The 21,319-nt window shown below is 40.8% G+C and overlaps 1 protein-coding gene and 1 non-coding gene across 2 annotated transcripts in view; both read right to left on the reverse strand.

Moving 5' to 3' along the window:
* LRRC4C (leucine rich repeat containing 4C) overlaps positions 1 to 21,319 on the reverse strand; it is a 1,005,802-nt gene that overhangs the window by 786,589 nt on the left and 197,894 nt on the right. The window lies entirely within an intron of this gene.
* LOC119944275 lies at positions 12,173 to 12,310 on the reverse strand. The gene has a single exon (XR_005455770.1). It is a non-coding gene; the product is annotated as a small nucleolar RNA SNORA7 (small nucleolar RNA).

Raw genomic sequence — 21,319 nt, forward strand, 5'->3', positions numbered from 1 at the left:
GGTGTAACTCACACAATATAACTGATCAATCAATTAATCAATCAATTAATCATATATAATGAGTGCCTACTGTGTGCAGAACAAAGTACTAAGCATTTGGGAGAACGGAATATAACAGAATTGGTAGACATGTTTTCTGACCACAGCGAGCTTACGGTTTAGAGGGAGAGACAGACATGAATATCAATAAATATATTATGAATGTGTGCATAAGTTCTGTGAGGCTGAGAGAGGGATGAATAAAGGGTACAAATCCAAGTGAAAGGGTGATGCAGAGGGAGTGGGAGAAGAGGAAATCAAGGCTTGATCAATAAGGCTTTGAAGACTGTGAGCCCACTGTTGGGTAGGGACTGTCTCTATATGTTGCCAATTTGTACTTCCCAAGCACTTAGTACAGTGCTCTGCACATAGTAAGCGCTCAATAAATACGATTGATGATGATGATGATGATGAAGGCGTTGTTGGGTAGGGACTGTCTCTACCTGTTGCCAAATTGCACTTTCCAAGTGCACAGTACAGTGCTCTGCACACAGTAGGCCCTCAATAAATATGATTGAAGGAATGAATGAATTGTCTGTCAGATATGAAGAGGGAGGACATTCCAGGCCAGAGGCAGGACATGGATGAAAGATTGGTGTCTAGATAGGAGACATTAATGTAGAGTGAGTAGATAAGCATTAGAGGAGCAAAATATGTGGGTCGGTTGCAGTAGGAGAGCAATGAGGAATGGTAGTAGGGGGCAAGATGATTGAGTGCTTTAAAGCCAGTGGTAAGCAGTTTGGATGAAGACGAAAGAGTGGATTTTAGGGATGTTGTTAAGGTTGAATTGACAGGATTTGGTGACAGACTGAATATTTCAATTCAGAGCACCCAGGTTCTAATCTCAGCTCTGCCGCTTGCCTGCTGTGTGACCTTGGGCATGTCACTTAACTTCTCTGTGTCTCAGTTTCCCCAACTGGGGATGCAATACTTGCTTTCCCTCGTAATTAAAATGTGAGCATCATGCAGGACAAAGACTGAGTCTAATCTGATTAACCTGCATCTATCCCAGTGCTTAGAACAATGCTCAACACACAGTAAGCACTTAGAAAATGCCATAATACTACAACCAACATTTTCAGGGAAGAAGGCTATCATTTAGTAAATTACTTCTTGGAAAATCTTCACTGGAAAATTGGGGATTTAGAATAATTCATTAAACCTAAGCAATGAAGCAACTAACTTCTGAGATCTTCAATATTCTTGGTTCATCAATTAATCAGTGGAATTGAGAAATTACTGTGTGCAGGGTACTGTACAGAGGAGTGCTTAGGAGAGTTTCAAATGAGTTGGTAGACACATTTGCAGGCCAAAGGAACCTCACAGTCGACAGGGAGGAATTTACAGACTAGAAGGAGGAGTTTAAAATCCAGAGGGATGAAACACCAAATGTTTTGCTTAATCCATACTATTTCAAAACTATAGATTTGCATCTTCCTATGAGGAAATGTTATTATTTCCGCATGTTCTTTCTTTCATGGTGCTTTATACCTTTACTCCTGGGACCTGTTTTCTTCTAACCATCTTGGTTCTTTTTTTTCTGATTAAATTATTAAACACAAATGCATTTTTCCATTGCCTATAAAATATCATGCCATGCATCACTGATTAATGTCATTTCTTTTTCTTTGAGAAGCAGTGTGGCTCAGTGGAAAGAGCACGGGCTTGGTTATGGGTTCTAATCCGACTCCACCACTTGTCAGCTGTGCAACTTTTGGCAAATCACTTAACGTCTCTGGGCCTTAATTACCTCATCTGTAAAATGGGGATTAAGACTGTGAGCCCCACATGGGACAAACTGATCACCTTGTATCTCCCCATCCCCCCACGCTTAAAACAGTGGTTGGCACATAGTAAGCGCGTAACAAATGCTATCGTTATCATTATTATTTTAGACTGTGAGCCCACTGTTGGGTAGGGACTGTCTCTATATGTTGCCAATTTGTACTTCCCAAGTGCTTAGTACAGTGCTCTGCACACAGTAAGTGCCCAATAAATACGATTGATGATGATGATTAAGAGCTGAGTTCAAATCCCTTGGAAGAATACAACAGAAGCAAGATGGGTGCTTCAAGTTGTCAGGAGTTTTATCAATCGATTCAATTGATCAATCATATTTATTGAGAGCTTAAGTGCTTGGGACAGTACAACACAACACTATAAAATGCATATTCCCTGCCCATAACAAGCTTACAGTCTAGAGAGGGCATACAGTCTAGAAGGAATATAGGTCCAGAGGATTTACAAACAAATGTGAACTTAAATCTAATGAAGAAATGAGTATGAAGAAACTGGTCCCCAAAATATCACCTGTGTAATCAATAAGGATGTTTAAGCATACTAAATTGTTAACTATAAGAAAAGTTAGAAAATCTGCTTCAAAAGTTAAATGACTGAGGCCTAAAATTATATTCTCTTTTAAAGACCTGACTAGTAAAGAGCCTCCAAATCTATATTTCAGGCAGATTTTTCCAAGTGCTAGTACTTTAAACACAGCCCAGTGTGTGAAAATCCAGCTGCTCATTTTTGCATCTTTTCACATTAGCAGGAATAATAATAAAGATGTTGGCATCATTACTCGGCTGACAGTTTTGTTGACGATGCAGGAGGCAAAATAGTATTTCTCTTCTGGGCCATGTTAATTATGGAGTGCTGACAGGAGTTCAAAAATAAATCCAAATTTGTTTCAGTATACGCCCTGCACCAATATAAAATGAAAGTCTCATGACACACCGACAGGTTGAGGAAGTGGGCATTATTATTCTGATGCTTCCGACCAAAATTTAACAGACACATGAAGATTGTCATGATCACGAGCAATATTTGTTTCTGGGAAAGTTACAAGCTACAGTCAGATAAAGTAAAGCGGAAACAGCCTGGCCTTGTGGAAAGAGCAAAGGCCTGGAAGACGGAGAATCTGGGTTTTAATCCTGGCTTCAGTGATGACTGGCTTCATTGTAGTCACACCTATAGTGACCACCTTTCCATTACAAAAAGGAAGCAAAGTGAATGAACCTTTTTGTTCCTAACCACCTTCATCACATACAGAAATACCGATGAGGATATGTCAAATTTCAAATAAACTTGCCTGAGCAGGTGAAGAAGCAGTGTAACCTAGTCAAAGGAACCTGGGCCTGAGAGTGAGAGGACCTGAGTTCTAATCCTAGATCCACCACTTGTCTGCTGTGTGACCTTGGGCAAGTCACTTAACTTCTCTGTGCCTCAGTTACCTCATCTGTCAAATGGGGATTAAAACTGTGAGCACCATTTAGGGTATAGACTGTGTCTAATCTGATTATCTTGTATCTACACAGTGCTTAGTACAGTGTCGGGAACATAGTAAGCACTTAACAAACAACATTAAAAAAAAGAAGAAAAAAGGGTGAGTTGGGTGAGAACATTAACTAACCGAGTCTCAGTGATAAACATTTGGCAGAGCTCACATAAACATGAGCCGAAAATAGGAAAAGAAAGAGAGAGAGCGCTCAGCCCGAAATACCACACTCAGGGGATTCATTCAATCGTATTTACTGAGCGCTTACGGTGTGCAGAGCACTGTACTAGGCGCTTGGGAAGTACAAGTTGGCAACATATAGAGACGGTCCCTACCCAACAGTGGGCTCACAGTCTAGAAGGATAAGCTACAGCTAAAGCTGTCAGAAAATCAGGAAGAGTCGCTTTTTATGGCTAGGATCCACTAAAGAGAAGCAACATGGCCTAGTGGATAGTGCACAGGCCTGGAAATCAGAAGGACCTGGGTTCTAATGTTGGTTTTAGAGAAGCAGCATGGCTCATTGGAAAGAGCAAGGGCTCTGGAGTCAGAGGTCATGGGTTCAAATCTTGGCTCCACCAATTGTCAGCTGTGTGACTCTGGGCAAGTCACTCAACTTCTCTGTGCCTCAGTTACCTCATCTGTAAAGTACGGATTAAGACTGTAAGTCCCCCATGGGACAACCAGATCACCTTGTAACCTCCCCAGAGCTTAGAGCAGTGCTTTGCACATAATAAGCAATTAACAAATGCCATTATTCTTTTTTTTTGTCGTGTCTGTTTCCTCAACTGCAAAATGGGAATTCAATAGCTGTTCACCCTTTTACTTAGTCTGTGAGCCTCATGTGGAACAGAGTCCATGTCCAAGTTGATTATCTTGTATCTATTTTAAAGCTTAGAACAGTGCTTGGAATGTAAGTGCTTAACAGACAAGTGGATAAAACACGGGCTTGGATGTCAAAAGCACCTGGATTCTAATCCAACCTCTGCCACTTCATTCATTCAATTGTATTTATTGAGTGCTTACTGTGTGCAACGCACTGTACTAAGTGCTTGGGAAGCACAATTCAGCAACAAACAGAGACAATCCCTGACCACAATGGGCTCACTTGTCTGCTACGTGACTTTGGGCAAGTTGTTTCACTTCTCTCTGCCTCAGTTACCTCATCTGTAAAATGGGTTTTCAGACTGTAAGCCCCATATAGGACATGGACTGTGTCCAATATGATTAACTTGTATCTACCTCTGCCCTTAGTAATAATAATAATAATAATAATAATAATAATAGTAATAATAATAACGGCATTTAAGTGCTTACTATGTGCAAAGCACTGTTCTAAGCGCTGGGGAGTTTACAAGGTGATGAGGTTGTCCCCCGGGGGGCTCACAGTCTTAATCCCCATTTTACAGATGAGGTAACTGAGGCACAAAGTTAAGTGACTTGCCCAAAGTCACACAGCTGACAATTGGTGAAGCCGGGATTTGAACCCATGACCTCTGACTCCAAAGCCCGTGCTCTTTTCACTGAGCCACGCTGCTTCTCATAATAATGATGGTATTTGTTAAGTGCTTACTATGTGCAAAGCACTGTTCTAAGCGCTGGGGAGGTTACAAGGTGATCACGTTGTCCCACGGGGGGCTCACAGTTTTAATCCCCATTTTACAGATGAGGGAACTGAGGCCCAGAGAAGTGAAGTGACTTGCCCAAAGTCCCACAGCTGACAGTTGGCGGACCCGGGATTTGAACCCATGACCTCGGACTCCAAAGCCGGGGCTCTTTCCACTGAGCCACGCTGCTTCTCCTTACTGGGGAGGATACAAGGTGATCAGGTTGTCCCACGTGGGGCTCACAGTCTTCATCCCCATTTTACAGATGAGGTAACTGAGGCACAGAGAAGTGAAGTGACTTGCCCAAAGTCACACAGCTGACAAGTAGCAGAGTCAGGATTTGAACCCATGACCTCTGACTCCCAAGCCTGTGCTTTTTCCACTGAGTCACGCTGCTTCTCAATTCCTGGCACATAGTATGTGCACATTGTACCACACAGTTCCTGGCACATAGTACCACAAAGTCCACCAGCACTGAACTTTTAGGGAACATGGAGCAGGGGACTCGGACCAACATGATGATAGTCTGAGATCAACTGCAGAACCTGATTAACCAAGTAATTGGTTTCTAAGGTTCTAGTAAAATGGAAAGGGTGCCTGGTCCTAGACTTTTCAAGAGAAGCAGCATGGCTCAGTGGAAAGAGCACGGGTTTTGGAGTCAGAGGTCATGGGTTCGAATCCCACTCCACCACGTCATCATCATCATCAATCGTATTTATTGAGTGCTTACTATGTGCAGAGCACTGTACTAAGCGCTTGGGAAGTACAAATTGGCAACATATAGAGACAGTCCCTACCCAACAGTGGGCTCACAGTCTAAAAGGGGGAGACAGAGAACAAAACCAAACATACTAACAAAATAAAATAAATAGGATAGATATGGACAAGTAAAATAAATAAATAGAGTAATAAATATGTACAACCATATATACATATATACAGGTGCTGTGGGGAAGGGAAGGAGGTGAGATGGGGGGATGGAGAGGGGACGAGGGGCGGAGGAAGGAAGGGGCTCAGTCTGGGAAGGCCTCCTGGAGGAGGTGAGCTCTCAGTAGGGCCTTGAAGGGAGGAAGAGAGCTAGCTTGGCGGATGGGCAGAGGGAGGGCATTCCAGGCCCGGGGGATGATGTGGGCCAGGGGTCGATGGCGGGACAGGCGAGAGCGAGGTACAGTGAGGAGATTAGTGGTGGAGGAGCGGAGGGTGCGGGCTGGGCAGTAGAAGGAGAGAGGGGAGGTGAGGTAGGAGGGGGTGAGGTGATGGAGGGCCTTGAAGCCCAGGGTGAGGAGTTTCTGCCTGATGCGCAGATTGATTGGTAGCCACTGGAGATTTTTGAGGAGGGGAGTGATATGCCCAGAGCGTTTCTGGACAAAGATAATCCGGGCAGCAGCATGAAGTATGGACTGAAGTGGAGAGAGACAAGAGGATGGGAGATCAGAGAGAAGGCTGGTGCAGTAGTCCAGATGGGATAGGTTGAGAGCTTGAATGAGCAGGGTAGCAGTTTGGATGGAGAAGAAAGGGCGGATCTTGGCAATGTCTGCTGTGTGACCTTGGGCAAGTCACTTAACTTCTCTGAGCCTCAGTTACCTCATCTGTAAAATGGGCATTAAGACTGTGAGCCCCACATGGGACAACCTGATGACTTTGTATCCCCCCCCAGTGCTTAGAACAGTGCTTTAAACATAGTAAGTGCTTAACAAATGCCAACATTATTATTATTATTATTATATCAGGGAAACCTGACCAATGAGCACAAGAAATTAGCCACAAGCAAAGAAAAGCAAATGGAGACATGGGAGGATGATAATCATCATCCTCAGTGGTATTTATTTGGTACTATGCTGCATGCAGAGCACTTTATTAAGTGCTTGAGAGAGTACACACAACAGAATTGGTAGATATTCCCTGCCCACAGCAAGCACACAAAATAATACTAATACTAATACTAATACTAATACTACTACTAATAATAATAATAGCATTTGTTAAGCATTTACTATGTGCAAAGCACTGTTCTAAGCACTGGGGGGATACAACGTGATCAGGTTGTCCCAGGTGGGGCCCACAGTCAATCCCCAATTTACTGATGAGGTAACTGAGGCTCAGAGAAGTTAAGTGACTTGCCCAAGGTCACACAGCAGACATATGGCGGGGCCGGAATTCGAACCCAAGACCTCTGACTCCAAAGCCCGGGCTCTTTCCACTGAGCCACGCTGCTTCTCTGACACAAAAGTGGGAGGGGAAGGGAAACTGAGAAATGGAGGAAACTAGAACATATAATAAACAAAATAGAATGAAACACAGGGAGAGAGGAAGAAGAAAAACAGGAGAGGGGAAATTGTCAGGGTGGTGTGAGGGAAAAAAATAGGGACAGAAATATGAAGACATCTCTAGTCTGTGAGCTCATTGAGAGCAGGGAATTTGTTTGTTCATTGTTATATTGTACGCTCCCAAACACTCAGCACGGTTCTTTGAACACAGTAAGCACTCAATAAACACAACTGAATTGAATAAATACAGTAGGAGTGGGAAAATACAAAAAGTGTATGCATCTTTTATGGAAAGCAGTTAATTCTATTAGCATTTTGACAAAATAAACTTTCCATCTTAAAAATAGAAAAGATTTCCTACTAATACCAAGCAAAGTTCCCTCCTCCAAAGGAAACAATAGAAATAGTTTCACAAGTTTGAAAAATTTGCTCCATTTTCAATTCCTTTGCACCAGATTGACTTGTTTTCTACTTATGACATAACTCAGTCACATCCTTTTAAATTTGCTTTCAAGCATCTTTAAATCATTTCTGCTTGGTCTTCTGTTTGCAGTTACCCATTTAGCCTTGGATGTCAACCATTCTCCTTCCTCCGGAAGGTTTAATGCAATAAGCATTGCTCTGGTGCTGGTAAGAATGACTAAACTCCAGGCTCATATTTTTTTTGGATTCTGCCTTTCCACTTGATGGAAGAATTGCATATATGTGTCACTGGGGAGCTGCTGTAGAAACCAGATATGATATCTGACATAGGTCCAGGTTTCACAGTCAATCAGATGGTGGGATACTAAAATTTCCCTACAATACCGTCCGTCTGATCTCAATAAATAACCAACACTATTTTTCACTTCCGAAACACCACAGATTTAATGTGCGAAGTACAGTTTATATAAATATATCAAATTACATTCCTACTTTTATGGACTGTGTTACCTATGAACAAATTCTGATTGTCAACACTGCCAAGAGAATTGCATAATGCAAATGCCCTGTAATTCTTTTTTTTTTCTTTTTATGTGAATTATACTCTCTGCACATATGGTTTATATTGCTTGAGACTCTAGTCAGCTGTCCCATTGTAACACGGAAGTTATGGAACTAATTTGGTGAAGATAGGCAGTTATGCACAAGATATTTTATAATATGCAGGGTAATTGACTTAGACTTGCAATTGGTGTTACTATTTAAATTTCTTTGTTTCAGAAAAAAGGAAGTGGGAAAGAAAATTCAGTTAAACTTCTGAAAAACGAATGTCCATCATGGACTCTAGCTGCAACACAAACTCCATCTTGTGGTGTAGAGCTAAATTACAAACGTGGATAACTATATTGCTTTACCTTTACGCTTCAGTCTGTGGACACAACTTGGAAATACCTTGATATTAAATGATTATTGCAATAGAAGATCAAAAATGCTCCCTAATGTCCATCTATAACCAGTTATATTAACACTCCCAGTGGTCATTCACAGCACGCCATGTGATACTCACCTCAAGCCCCCTTTCGACTTCTGAAACGTTTGCTTTATAGTGAAAGGATGAGAATAATCGATGCATTTACTTGAAAAATTGAGAATTATTAGGCTTTACGTTTTCAATTATAGGAAAGTGGAGTCCTTCCTCTCCCCCTCGTCCCCCACTCCATCCCCCCATCTTACCTCCTTCCCTTCCCCACAGCACCTGTATATATGTATATACGTTTGTACATATTTATTACTCTATTTATTTATTTATTTATTCTACTTGTACATATCTATTCTATTTATTTTATTTTGTTAGTATGTTTGGTTTTGTTTTCTGTCTCCCCCTTTTAGACTGTGAGCCCACTGTTGGGTAGGGACTGCCTCTATATGTTGCCAACTTGTACTTCCCAAGCGTTTAGTACGGTGCTCTGCACACAGTAAGTGCTCAATAAATACGATTGATTGATTGATTAAGGCTTGGGGTAATAATAATGGCATTTATTAAGTGCTTACTATGTGCTAAGTACTGTTCTAAGCACTGGGGAGGTTACAAGGTGATCAGGTTGTCCCACGGGGGGCTCACAGTCTTAATCCCCATTTTACAGACGAGGGAACTGAGGCCCAGAGAAGTTAAGTGACTTGCCCAAAGTCACACAGCTGACAATTGGCGGGGCTGGGATTTGAACCCATGACCTCTGACTCCAGAGCCCATGGTCTTTCCACTGAGCCACGCGGCTTCTCTAAATACCACCTTAGTAATACATCCTCAAAGCAACAAACTTAAAAAGTCTTTCCGGAAAAAAAATCAGTAGAGAGGATTTTTTTTTAGGATCACAGTAATGTTTTAAAACCTTTTGTTCCATGCAAAAATGTATTTATCTTAATTTTGGAATTATTTGTCATAATAAATATTTACTTTTAGAATCTTATCCTTTGCATCTTTATCTAATAAAGGAAGTGTTAGTTTCCTTAACAAACAGTTGACCTCAGATACACCTGTCATTATAGATACTCACAGACACGCATATGTGTACCTGGAACTGCTTGCTAATTTATTTCCAAAGCACTACATAGAATTCACCTTTGTTATAATTTTATTTTGTCAAACCCCACCATCCTGGCCCTGGCCTGGCATGCTAAGCCATGTGAATCCATGACAGCTTGCAGAGAGTGAGCGCCAACGGGGTGGCATTGTGACAAATTTCCTGCCACTCGGGTGGCACTGGGTATTGCTGGATCCTCCTAGGCCAACTTAATCCTCTGGCAGATCCACGGTATATCCACATACTAGGGAACTTGGAATACTGGACATATTCAAGTACAATTAAAAATAGCTGAGGGATGATATTGGTGAAAAACAGCTGACATAATTTTAAGAACCCCGTACCTATTTAGGCAGCTCTCCCAAATTCGATTAGTAGTTCTACTGAGGAATTGGCAGAGAGATATAGCCCACTCAGTGGAAAAATGTTTTCCACAAGTTCTTTTGTGCTTTGACTTCTCCATTATTATTTATGACTGCCCTTCTTATTGAATGATTTCATGTCATCACTGCAATAGAAACAAAAGAAGCCAACCTTTTTCAAGAGACGCAGCCATTTGGGCCATTGATCCTTTGGTCTCTGTTCATTGCCATCAGACCAAGTTAGTTGTCAGCATACTCCTTTCATCTCTCTTGACCATTCATTACTTCATGAAATTATTCTGGGGGCTATCTGTCCTCCTTTGAGTACAAACCTTATCTTATCTTCTGCTGAAATCTTCTCTTTCCACAGAATTGTCTCTCTCTCACCTCAGGGTTTGATAGCCTCTGTTCTAAGTAAAAACTGAAATCTCTCAAAGGTTCCTGCTTCACTTTGCAGTGTGGCTCAGTGGAAAGAGCCCGGGCTTTGGAGTCAGAGGTCGTGGGTTCAAATCCCAGCTCCGCCACTTGTCAGCTGTGTGACTTTGGGCAAGTCACTTCACTTCTATGGGCCTCAGTTCCCTCATCTGTAAAATGGGGATGAAGACTGTGAGCCCCATGTGGGACAACCTGATTACCTTGTATCTACCCCAGCGCTTAGAACAGTGCTTTGCACATAGTAGGCGCTTAACAAATACCAACATTATTATTATTATTATTATTATTATTATTATTTTCTGTGCACACAATCAATCACACTTCTCGGTGCTAGGTTCCCTCCTTATGCATCGCACCCCAAATCCATCTTCCTTGTCATCATCTCTGAGGATGGAATCCCAGCCTCTACTCCGCACAAGGTTTACAGAATCTCACTCCCACCCCTCCACAATGCTGGGGGCGTCAATGTGGACCTTTTGGCCATTTTATTTCTTTTCATGATATTACTACTTTGGGAAGCTTTTTCATTATCATTTTTATTCTTGATTGCTTTCTTCTATGGTAATTTTCTCCCTTCTACTTATTTTTAACTTCTTGAGTACAGGGGCTGTGTCACCTATAATTTCACTGTAACTTCCTCTGCTCCCATTACATTGTTTTGTTAGTTCCACAATTGCTAAGAAATAACTTACTGCCAGCATCATTTGAAGAAAATGTGTACAGCCTGGAATTAATTGGAGTTTTTCCTCCAGGAGAATAATGGGTTCAGTGCTTTTCTCTCTCACCCAACAGAGTGCTGTTGGGCCTGGAGAGGAGAAGAACTCCTATGTGCCTGGCCCAGAATAATCATAATAATAATAATAGTGATGATGGCATTTATTAAGTGCTTACTATGTGCAAAGCACTGTTCTAAGCGCTGGAGAGGATACAAGGTGATCAGGTTGCCCCGCATGGGGCTCACAGTCTTCATCTCCATTTTAAAGATGAGGTAACTAAGGCATAGAGAAGTTAAGTGACTTGCCCAAAGTCACACAGCTGACAATTGGTGGAGCCCAGATTTGAACCCATGACCTCTGACTCCAAAGCCCGTGTTCTTTTCCACTGAGTCACGTTGCTTCTGTCTTTCTGTTCCCAAATGACTCAGCCTCACCTTCAGCTGTGGTCCATGTAATGTAGGGATCATCCACTAGCAAGACTGGTCATGAAATATTATCCTAGGCAGCCGAGATTTTAGCTGATTTCATCCCTATCCATGACTGTGTGGTTCAGAGGGGGTTGGAAAAAGTGTTCTATATTCTTTATTTCACAATTTATTATATTGAAGTATTAAAGACATCATCTATAGTTATATATTTCATTTCTTAATGGTATTTGTTAAGTGCTATGTGCCTGGCACTGTTCTAAGGGCTGGGGTAGATATGAGATAATCAGGTTGGAAACAGTGCATGTCCCACATTGGGCTCTTGTCTTACGCTGTCGAGTTGTCTCCGACCCATAGCGACACTATGGACACATCTCTCCCAGAACCCCCCACCTCCATCTGCAATTGTTCTGGTTGTGTATTCATAGAGTTTTCTTGGTAAAAAATATGGAAGCGGTTTGCCATTGCCTCCTCCAGCACATTACATTTGAATCTCTGCCCTTGAGTCTCTCCCAGGTCGCTGCTGCCCAGCACAGGGGAGTTTAGACTTGTAGAAGATTGCCTTCCACTCTCTAGCCACTGCCCAAGCAAAAAATGGAAAGGGTATGCCTCTACTTGGCTCTCCCTCCCATAGTCAAGACTGGTAGAGTTCTGGAAACTCTCCAGGTGTGACCCTGAGAGGGGACATTAGGCTCACAGTCTTCTTATTCCCCATTTTACAGATAAGGTCACTGAGGCACAGAGAAGTTAAGTGACTGCTCAAGGTGACACAGCAGACAAGTGGTGGGGCTGTAATTAGAACCCATGACCTTCTGACTCCTAGTCCCATGCTTTATCCACTAGGTCATATCTCTATATTATTTATTTATATTAATGTCCCTTTACTCTTCTAGACTACATGCTTCTTAAGGGCAGGGATCTTGTCTACCCACATTATTTGTAATGTACTCTCCCAAGAGCTTAGTTAAGTATTCTGCACACAATAAGCACTTAATAAACGCAATTGATTTAGAGAAGCAGCGTGGCTCAGTGGAAAGAGCCCGGGCTTTGGAGTCAGAGGTCGTGGGTTTGAATCCTGACTCCACCACAAGTCTGCTATGTGACCTTGGGCAAGTCACTTCACTTCTCTGAGCCTCAGTTCCCTCATCTGTAAAAATGGGGATTAAGACTGTGAGCCCTACGTGGGACAACTTGATCACATTGTATCCCCCCCAGCGCTTAGAACAGTGCTTTGCACATAGTAAGTGCTTAACAAATGCCATCATTATTATTATTATTATTATTTATTGCTCGCTGTAGAATAGCAATCAATCAAGTCTTCTAGACAATAAGCTCCTTATGGGCAGGGCATGTGTCTATTTGAAGTGTGTGTCAATAGTTTGTGTCAGTAGTTTGTTTCAATAGTTTGCATCAAATGAACAAATAGAAACTTTCATTGTTATATTGTACTCTCCCAAGCGCTTAGTACAGTGCTGTGCATACAGTAAGCACTCAATAAATACGCTTGAATTAACTGAATGAATAACTGTAACTATTGAGTGCCTACTGTGTGCTAAGAAATGTACTAGCTCTTGGGAGAGTACAACACAAATAGTGTTTGGTAGACACGATCCTGCCCCCAAAGAGCAAACAGTCTAAAGGAGCATTTGAAAACCTGTAGAAGAGTGTGAACAAATCTTGTAACAGTGCATTACAAGACTAGCAGTGACTTTATGGATTCTTCTTCCACTGTCACCATTCCCCTTTCAGGGGCAGCACTTTAACCATGGCATGGATAGGTTTCTCAAGGGTAATGGCCTTGAAATACACATAAAAGGTTAAAAGACACATCCCTCCTGACCCTCTCTCCCCCATACAAAGTCATGGAGAAAGCCTGCAGGCTTTACCACTGTTCACTTTCTCCTTCACAAGGAATGGCCACTTGGCAGGCTATGTCCCTCTGCATGTGTTTAAGGTGATTTAGTGCATATTTTTGAAGGAGGAAAGAGTAAGGTTTGTGCACTTATGCCCTTCTAGACTGTGAGCCTGTTTTGGGCAGAGATTGTCTCTATTTGCTGCTGAATTGTACTTCTCAACTGCTTAGTGCAGTGCTCTGTACTCAATAAGTAAGCACTCAATAAACATAACATTGAACGAATGGAGGGAAACATTACTATTAGTAATAACAACAACAATAAGCATTTCCTTATCGTTACAGGACATGGGTTCTAATCCCAGCTCCGCCGCTTGTCAGCTGTGTGACTTTGGGCAAGTCACTTAACTTCTCTGGGCCTGAGTTACCTCATCTGTAAAATGGAAAGAGCCCGGGCTTTGGAGTCAGAGGTCGTGGGTTCAAATCCCGGATCCGCCAGTTGTCAGCTGTGTGACTTTAGGCAAGTCACTTAACTTCTCTGGGCCTCAGTTCCCTCATCTGGAAAATGGGGATTAAGACTGTAAGCCCCCCGTGGGATACCCTGATCACCCTGTAACCTCCCCAGTGCCCAGAACAGTGCTTTGCACATAGTAAGCACTTAATAAATGCTATTTATTATTATTATTATTATTATTATCTGTGCTTCAGTTACCTCATCTGTAAAATGGGGATTAAGATTGTGAGCCCCAAATGGGACAACCTGATTACCTTGTATCTACCCCAGCACTTACATCAGTGCTTGGCACATAGTAAACACTTAATAAATACCATAATTATTATTAATATTATTATGCATTAAACGTTGTTCTATGCGCTGAGGTAGATTTAAGATTATCAGGTTGGATACTGTCCCTGTCCTTATTAGGGTCACAGTATAGGTATATGGGGCGGGGGGGAGGAGGATTTAATGCCCATTTTACAGCGAGGAAACTGGAGCACAAAGAAGTTAAGTGACTAGCCCACAGTCACACAGCAGACAGTTGGCGGAGTCATAATTAGAACCCAGATCCCCTGACACCCAAGTCCATGCTCTTTCCAGTAGGCCATACTGCTTAATGAAAGCAATTGTTAATTACAGAATACAAATAGTTCAATTGCACAGGAATCTGATGCATGCTGCATGCCACTTATTATTAGATAGCAGATTTGCAGCCTTGTTTCTGGTTCTTTAAAACTCCATTAGTAATCTTACCTGAAAATAACAATCCCCCAAAATTAAAGCCATCAAGTATGGAAGTAATCCTTGTGAAATATCAAATAATTGTCTGTCCTCAGCTTTGCTTCAGGTGTGAATTTCACTGTACCTAAACTAATTTTTAAGAACCACCAGAACTTTAGTATGTCTATGAAAATGGAGAAGTATGAAAAAACTTAATTGCAGTGAAGTATGTCTTCCCCACGGGCAGTTCATTTTAGAGGTGTGCTAAGTTTAGACTACAGCACTGAAGCTAAAAGCTGGAGCCAAGGAACAAGCACATGAAGAGTTCAGACCTTGAAACCAAATGTCTCCTGAGATCAAGACAATTAACATCTCCTACTCTAGTCCGGGGCATGGTTTGCTTGACAACAGTTGCCTTTTAAATCCTCAGCTATTATGTATCTAATACAAATACGAGACATTTCCTTTTCTTTAAGCATCTCAATATTAAAATGCTACCAGGTTTTAAGATGGAGCCAATGTTAGGAAGTTATTATGAATGAGAAGGATTTTGTTCAGCTTTTCATCTAGATAAGAAGTTAAAGCATGAATCTGTTAAAGGAAAGAGTTTTGTTTCAAGAAAAAAATGCCTAATATAGTGCATTGTACCCAACAGGTGTTTAATAAATAACTTCTCCTACTGTTATTCCAACCACTTTTAAATTTACCAATAAACCTTTGTGATACATTTTGATGAGACCAAATGTCTCCTGAGATCAAGACAATTAACATCTTCTACTCTTTAAGACATCTAGTCCGGGGCATGGTTTGCTTGACAACAGTTGCCTTTTAAGTCCTCAGCTATTATGTATCTAATACAAATACGAGACATTTCCTTTTCTTTAAGCATCTCAATATTAAAATATTACCAGGTTTTAAGATGGAGCCAATGTTGGGAAGTTATTTTAGACTGTGAGCCCACTGTTGGGTAGGGACTGTCTCTATATGTTGCCAATTTGTACTTCCCAAGTGCTTAGTACAGTGCTCTGCACATAGTAAGCACTCAATAAATACGATTGATGATGATGATGATGATGATTATGAATGAGAAGGATTTTGTTCAGCTTTTCATCTAGATAATAAGTTAAAGCATGAATCTGTTAAAGGAAAGAGTTTTGTTTCAAGAAAAAAATGCCTAATATAGTGTATTGTACCCAACAGGTGTTTAATAAATAACTTCTCCTACCGTTATTCCAACCACTTTTAAATTTACCAATAAGCCATTGTGATACATTTTGATGATTTTGGCAAGTCATCCAATGTTGGCTACTACCCCATTTACAATACTGTGGGAGGCAGAGCAGAGGCTGCAGTGGCCTGTTAGATGGATAGGACTAGTCAGTGATTGCCTTCTTCATCCCACCTCCGTGGCACGTAAGGTTGGGCCTGGGACCAGCTGAAAACCAGGTGGTTGAGCCTCAGTTCCCTCATCTGTAAAAATGGGGATTAAGACTGTGAGCCCTGCGTGGGACAACTTGATCACATTGTATTCCCCCCCAGCGCTTAGAACAGTGCTTTGCACATAGTAAGCGCTTAACAAATGCCATCATTATTATTATTATTATTATTTATTGCTTGCTGTAGAATAGCAATCAATCAAGTCTTCTAGACAATAAGCTCCTTGTGGGCAGGGAATGTGTCTATTTGAAGTGTGTGTCAATAGTTTGTGTCAGTAGTTTGTTTCAATAGTTTGCATCAAATGAACAAATAGAAACTTTCATTGTTATATTGTACTCTCCCAAGCGCTTAGTACAGTGCTGTGCATACAGTAAGCACTCAATAAATACGCTTGAATTAACTGAATGAATAACTGTAACTATTGAGTGCCTTCTGTGTGCTAAGAAATGTACTAGCGCTTGGGAGGGTAAAACACAAATAGTGTTTGGTAGACACGATCCTGCCCCCAAAGAGCAAACAGTCTAAAGGAGCATTTAAAAACCTGTAGAAGAGTGTGAACAAATCTTGTAACAGTGCATTACAAGACTAGCAGTGACTTTATGGATTCTTCTTCCACTGTCACCATTCCCCTTTCAGGGGCAGCACTTTAACCATGGCATGGATAGGTTTCTCAAGGGTAAGGGCCTTGAAATACACATAAAAGGTTAAAAGACACATCCCTCCTGACCCTCTCTCCCCCATACAAAGTCATGGAGAAAGCCTGCAGACTTTACCACTGTTCACTTTCTCCTTCACAAGGAATGGCCACTTGGCAGGCTATGTCCCTCTGCATGTGTTTAAGGTGATTTAGTGCATATTTTTGAAGGAGGAAAGAGTAAGGTTTCTGCAATTATGTCCTTCTAGACTGTGAGCCTGTTTTGGGCAGAGATTGTCTCTATTTGTTGCTGAATTGTACTTCTCAACTGCTTAGTACAGTGCTCTGTACTCAATAAGTAAGCACTCAATAAACACAACATTGAACGAATGGAGGGAAACATTACTATTAGTAATAACAACAACAATAAGCATTTCCTTATCGTTACAGGACATGGGTTCTAATCCCAGCTCCGCCGCTTGTCAGCTGTGTAACTTTGGGCAAGTCACTTAACTTCTCTGGGCCTGAGTTACCTCATCTGTAAAATGGAAAGAGCCCGGGCTTTGGAGTCAGAGGTCGTGGGTTCAAATCCCGGCTCCGCCAGTTGTCAGCTGTGTGACTTTGAGCAAACTACTTAACTTCTCTGGGCCTCAGTTACCTCATCTGGAAAATGGGGATTAAGACTGTGAGCCCCCCGTGGGACAACCTGATCACCCTGTAACCTCCCCAGTGCTTAGAACAGTGCTTTGCACACAGTAAGCGCTTAATAAATACCATTTATTATTATTATTATTATTATTATTATTATTATTATTATTATTATTATTATTATCTGTGCTTCAGTTACCTCATCTGTAAAATGGGGATTAAGACTGTGAGCCCCACATGGGACAACCTGATTACCTTGTATCTACCCCAGCACTTAAATCAGTGCTCGGCACATAGTAAACACTTAATAAATACCATAACTATTATTAATATTATTATGCATAAAACGCTGTTCTATGCGTTGAGGTAGATTCAAGATTATCAGGTTGCATACTGTCCCCGTCCTTATTAGGGTCACAGTATAGGTAGGTGGGGTGGGGGGGAGGAGGATTTAATGCCCATTATACAGCGAAGAAACTGGAGCACAAAGAAGTTAAGTGACTAGCCCACAGTCACACAGCAGACAGTTGGCGGAGTCATAATTAGAACCCAGATCCCCTGACGCCCAAGTCCATGCTCTTTCCAGGAGGCCATACTGCTTAATGAAAGCAATTGTTAATTACAGAATACAAATAGTTCAATTGCACAGGAATCTGATGCATGCTGCATGCCACTTATTATTAGATAGCAGATTTGCAGCCTCGTTTCTGATTCTTTAAAACTCCATTAGTAATCTTACCTGAAAATAACAATCCCCCAAAATTAAAGCAATCAAGTATGGAAGTAATTCTTGTGAAATATCAAATAATTGTCTGTCCTCAGCTTTGCTTCAGGTGTGAATTTCACTGTACCTAAACTAATTTTTAAGAACCACCAGAACTTTAGTATGTCTATGAAAATGGAGAAGTATGAAAAAACTTAATTGCAGTGAAGCATGTCTTCCCTACAGGCAGTTCATTTTAGAGGTGTGCTAAGTTTAGACTACAGCACTGAAACTAAAAGCTGGATCCAAGGAACAAGCACATGAAGAGTTCAGACCTTGAAACCAAATGTCTCCTGAGATCAAGACAATTAACATCTCCTACTCTTTAAGACATCTAGTCCGGGGCATGGTTTGCTTGACAACAATTGCCTTTTAAATCCTCAGCTATTGTGTATCTAATACAAATACGAGACTTTTCCTTTCCTTTAAGCGTCTCAATATTAAAATACTACCAGGTTTTAAGATGGAGCCAATGTTAGGAAGTTATTATGAATGAGAAGGATTTTGTTCAGCTTCTCATCTAGATAATAAGTTAAAGCATGAATCTGTTAAAGGAAAGAGTTTTGTTTCAAGAAAAAATGCCTAATATAGTGCATTGTACCTAACAGATGTTTAATAAATAACTTCTCCTACCGTTATTCCAACCGCTTTTAAATTTACCAATAAGCCATTGTGATACATTTTGACGAGACCAAATGTCTCCTGAGATCAAGACAATTAACATCTTCTACTCTTTAAGACATCTAGTCCGGGGCATGGTTTGCTTGACAACAGTTGCCTTTTAAATCTTCAGCTATTATGTATCTAATACAAATACAAGACATTTCCTTTTCTTTAAGCATCTCAATATTAAAATATTACCAGGTTTTAAGATGGAGCCAATGTTAGGAAGTTATTATGAATGAGAAGGATTTTGTTCAGCTTCTCATCTAGATAAGAAGTTAAAGCATGAATCTGTTAAAGGAAAGAGTTTTGTTTCAAGAAAAAATGCCTAATATAGTGCATTGTACCCAACAGGTGTTTAATAAATAACTTCTCCTACCGTTATTCCAACCGCTTTTAAATTTACCAATAAGCCATTGTGATACATTTTGATGAGACCAAATGCCTCCTGAGATCAAGACAATTAACATCTTCTACTCTTTAAGACATCTAATCCGGGGCATGGTTTGCTTGACAACAGTTGCCTTTTAAATCCTCAGCTATTATGTATCTAATACAAATACAAGACATTTCCTTTTCTTTAAGCATCTCAATATTAAAATATTACCATGTTTTAAGGTGGAGCCAATGTTGGGAAGTTATTTTAGACTGTGAGCCCACTGTTGGGTAGGGACTGTCTCTATATGTTGCCAATTTGTACTTCCCAAGCGCTTAGTACAGTGCTGTGCACATAGTAAGCGCTCAATAAATACGATTGATGATGATGATGATTATGAATGAGAAGGATTTTGTTCAGCTTTTCATCTAGATAATAAGTTAAAGCATGAATCTGTTAAAGGAAAGAGTTTTGTTTCAAGAAAAAAATGCCTAATATAGTGCATTGTACCCAACAGGTGTTTAATAAATAACTTCTCCTACCGTTATTCCAACCGCTTTTAAATTTACCAATAAGCCGTTGTGATACATTCTGATGATTTTGGCAAGTCATCCAATGTTGGCTACTACCCCATTTACAATACTGTGGGAGGCAGAGCAGAGGTTGCAGTGGTCTGTTAGATGGATAGGACTAGTCAGTGATTGCCTTCTTCATCCCACCTCTGTGGCACGTAAGGTTGGGCCTGGGACCAGTTGAAAATCAGGTGGACGGAAAGGGGAGAGAAGAGAATCATGATGGCTCCCCACTCCCAATGAACTTTCAACAGAATCTCACATCCTACCAGGAATAGATTGCAAGTTCCTTGGTAATAAACCAAAGGTATTTTGTTCTATGAAATGGTATGTATGATAAGTGACTGGAGATTTATGAATAAGTTAATATAATCCTTAACAGATTTTAAATGGGAAGGGGGTGATTTTGGATGTGATGTTTTGTTTTTTCCTAATTTGCTAGACTGAATTTGAACTTTAAGGTGCATGTACAGACCCTCACTAAAAAGTAATGAGTATAGTAATTATTGAACACCTACTATGTGCACAACACTGTGTTAAGCATTTGGGAAGTGGAAAGAGCATGGGCTTTGGAGTCAGAGGTCACTGGTTCAAATCCCGGCTCCACCAAATGTCAGCTGTGTGACTTTGGGCAAGTCACTTAACTTCTCTGTGCCTCAGTTATCTCATCTGTAAAATGGGAATTAAGACCGTGAGCCCTCCGAGGGACAACCTGATCACCTTGTAACTTCCCCAGTGCTTAGAATAGTGCTAAGTATTTAATAAATGCCATCATCATCATCATTTGGGAGGATATAATAGTATTAAAAATACCATATTATGAAATTGTGCTTAAATCCATTAATGATGGATACAATAGCAGTAAGCATGATACCTGCACATATAGCACTATATAATCTATATTCAAATACTAAAATAAATACCAAACAAGAAAAAGTAATAGAATATAAAGATAACATCCATGAGGGGTGTCATTAACTTAGTGCTTAGATGGTATAGAAGTTCTGAAATGGCAGTTGAAGAGGACATACGGTGAGGTGATGAGAGATTAGAGATGGCCTCCTCAAGTAAATTTATTTCAGAAGTTCTTCAAAGATGGGGAGACCAGTGGTTCACTGGATCTGAAGGGAAAAGAAGGTGCAGGATGGAGAGTGTAGAGATAAGACTGTGGCACAATGAACAGGTTGGCTTGAGAGCAATAAGATGTATCAACTGCAGGGTACTGAAAGGAAACTAAAGCTGAGTAGGTGGGAATGAAATGATTGAGTGCCTGAAAGCCAATAATTAGAAGCTCCTACTTGATGAGAAGATTTAACAGCATTTGAAGAATGGCCAGATAAGTGTAGAGCAATGTTTTAGCAAATGCAGCAGAGTGAAGTATGGATTGAAGTAAGGAATTCAGCAAGTTGTTTGATGTAGTAGTCAGTCAATCATGCTTCTTGAGGACTTACTCTGTGCAGAACACTGTACTAAGTACTTGGGAGAGTACAATATAACAATATAACAGATACATTCCCTGCCCACAATAA

Source organism: Tachyglossus aculeatus, chromosome 22 (assembly GCF_015852505.1).
Source record: "Tachyglossus aculeatus isolate mTacAcu1 chromosome 22, mTacAcu1.pri, whole genome shotgun sequence".
Taxonomy (NCBI): domain Eukaryota; kingdom Metazoa; phylum Chordata; class Mammalia; order Monotremata; family Tachyglossidae; genus Tachyglossus; species Tachyglossus aculeatus.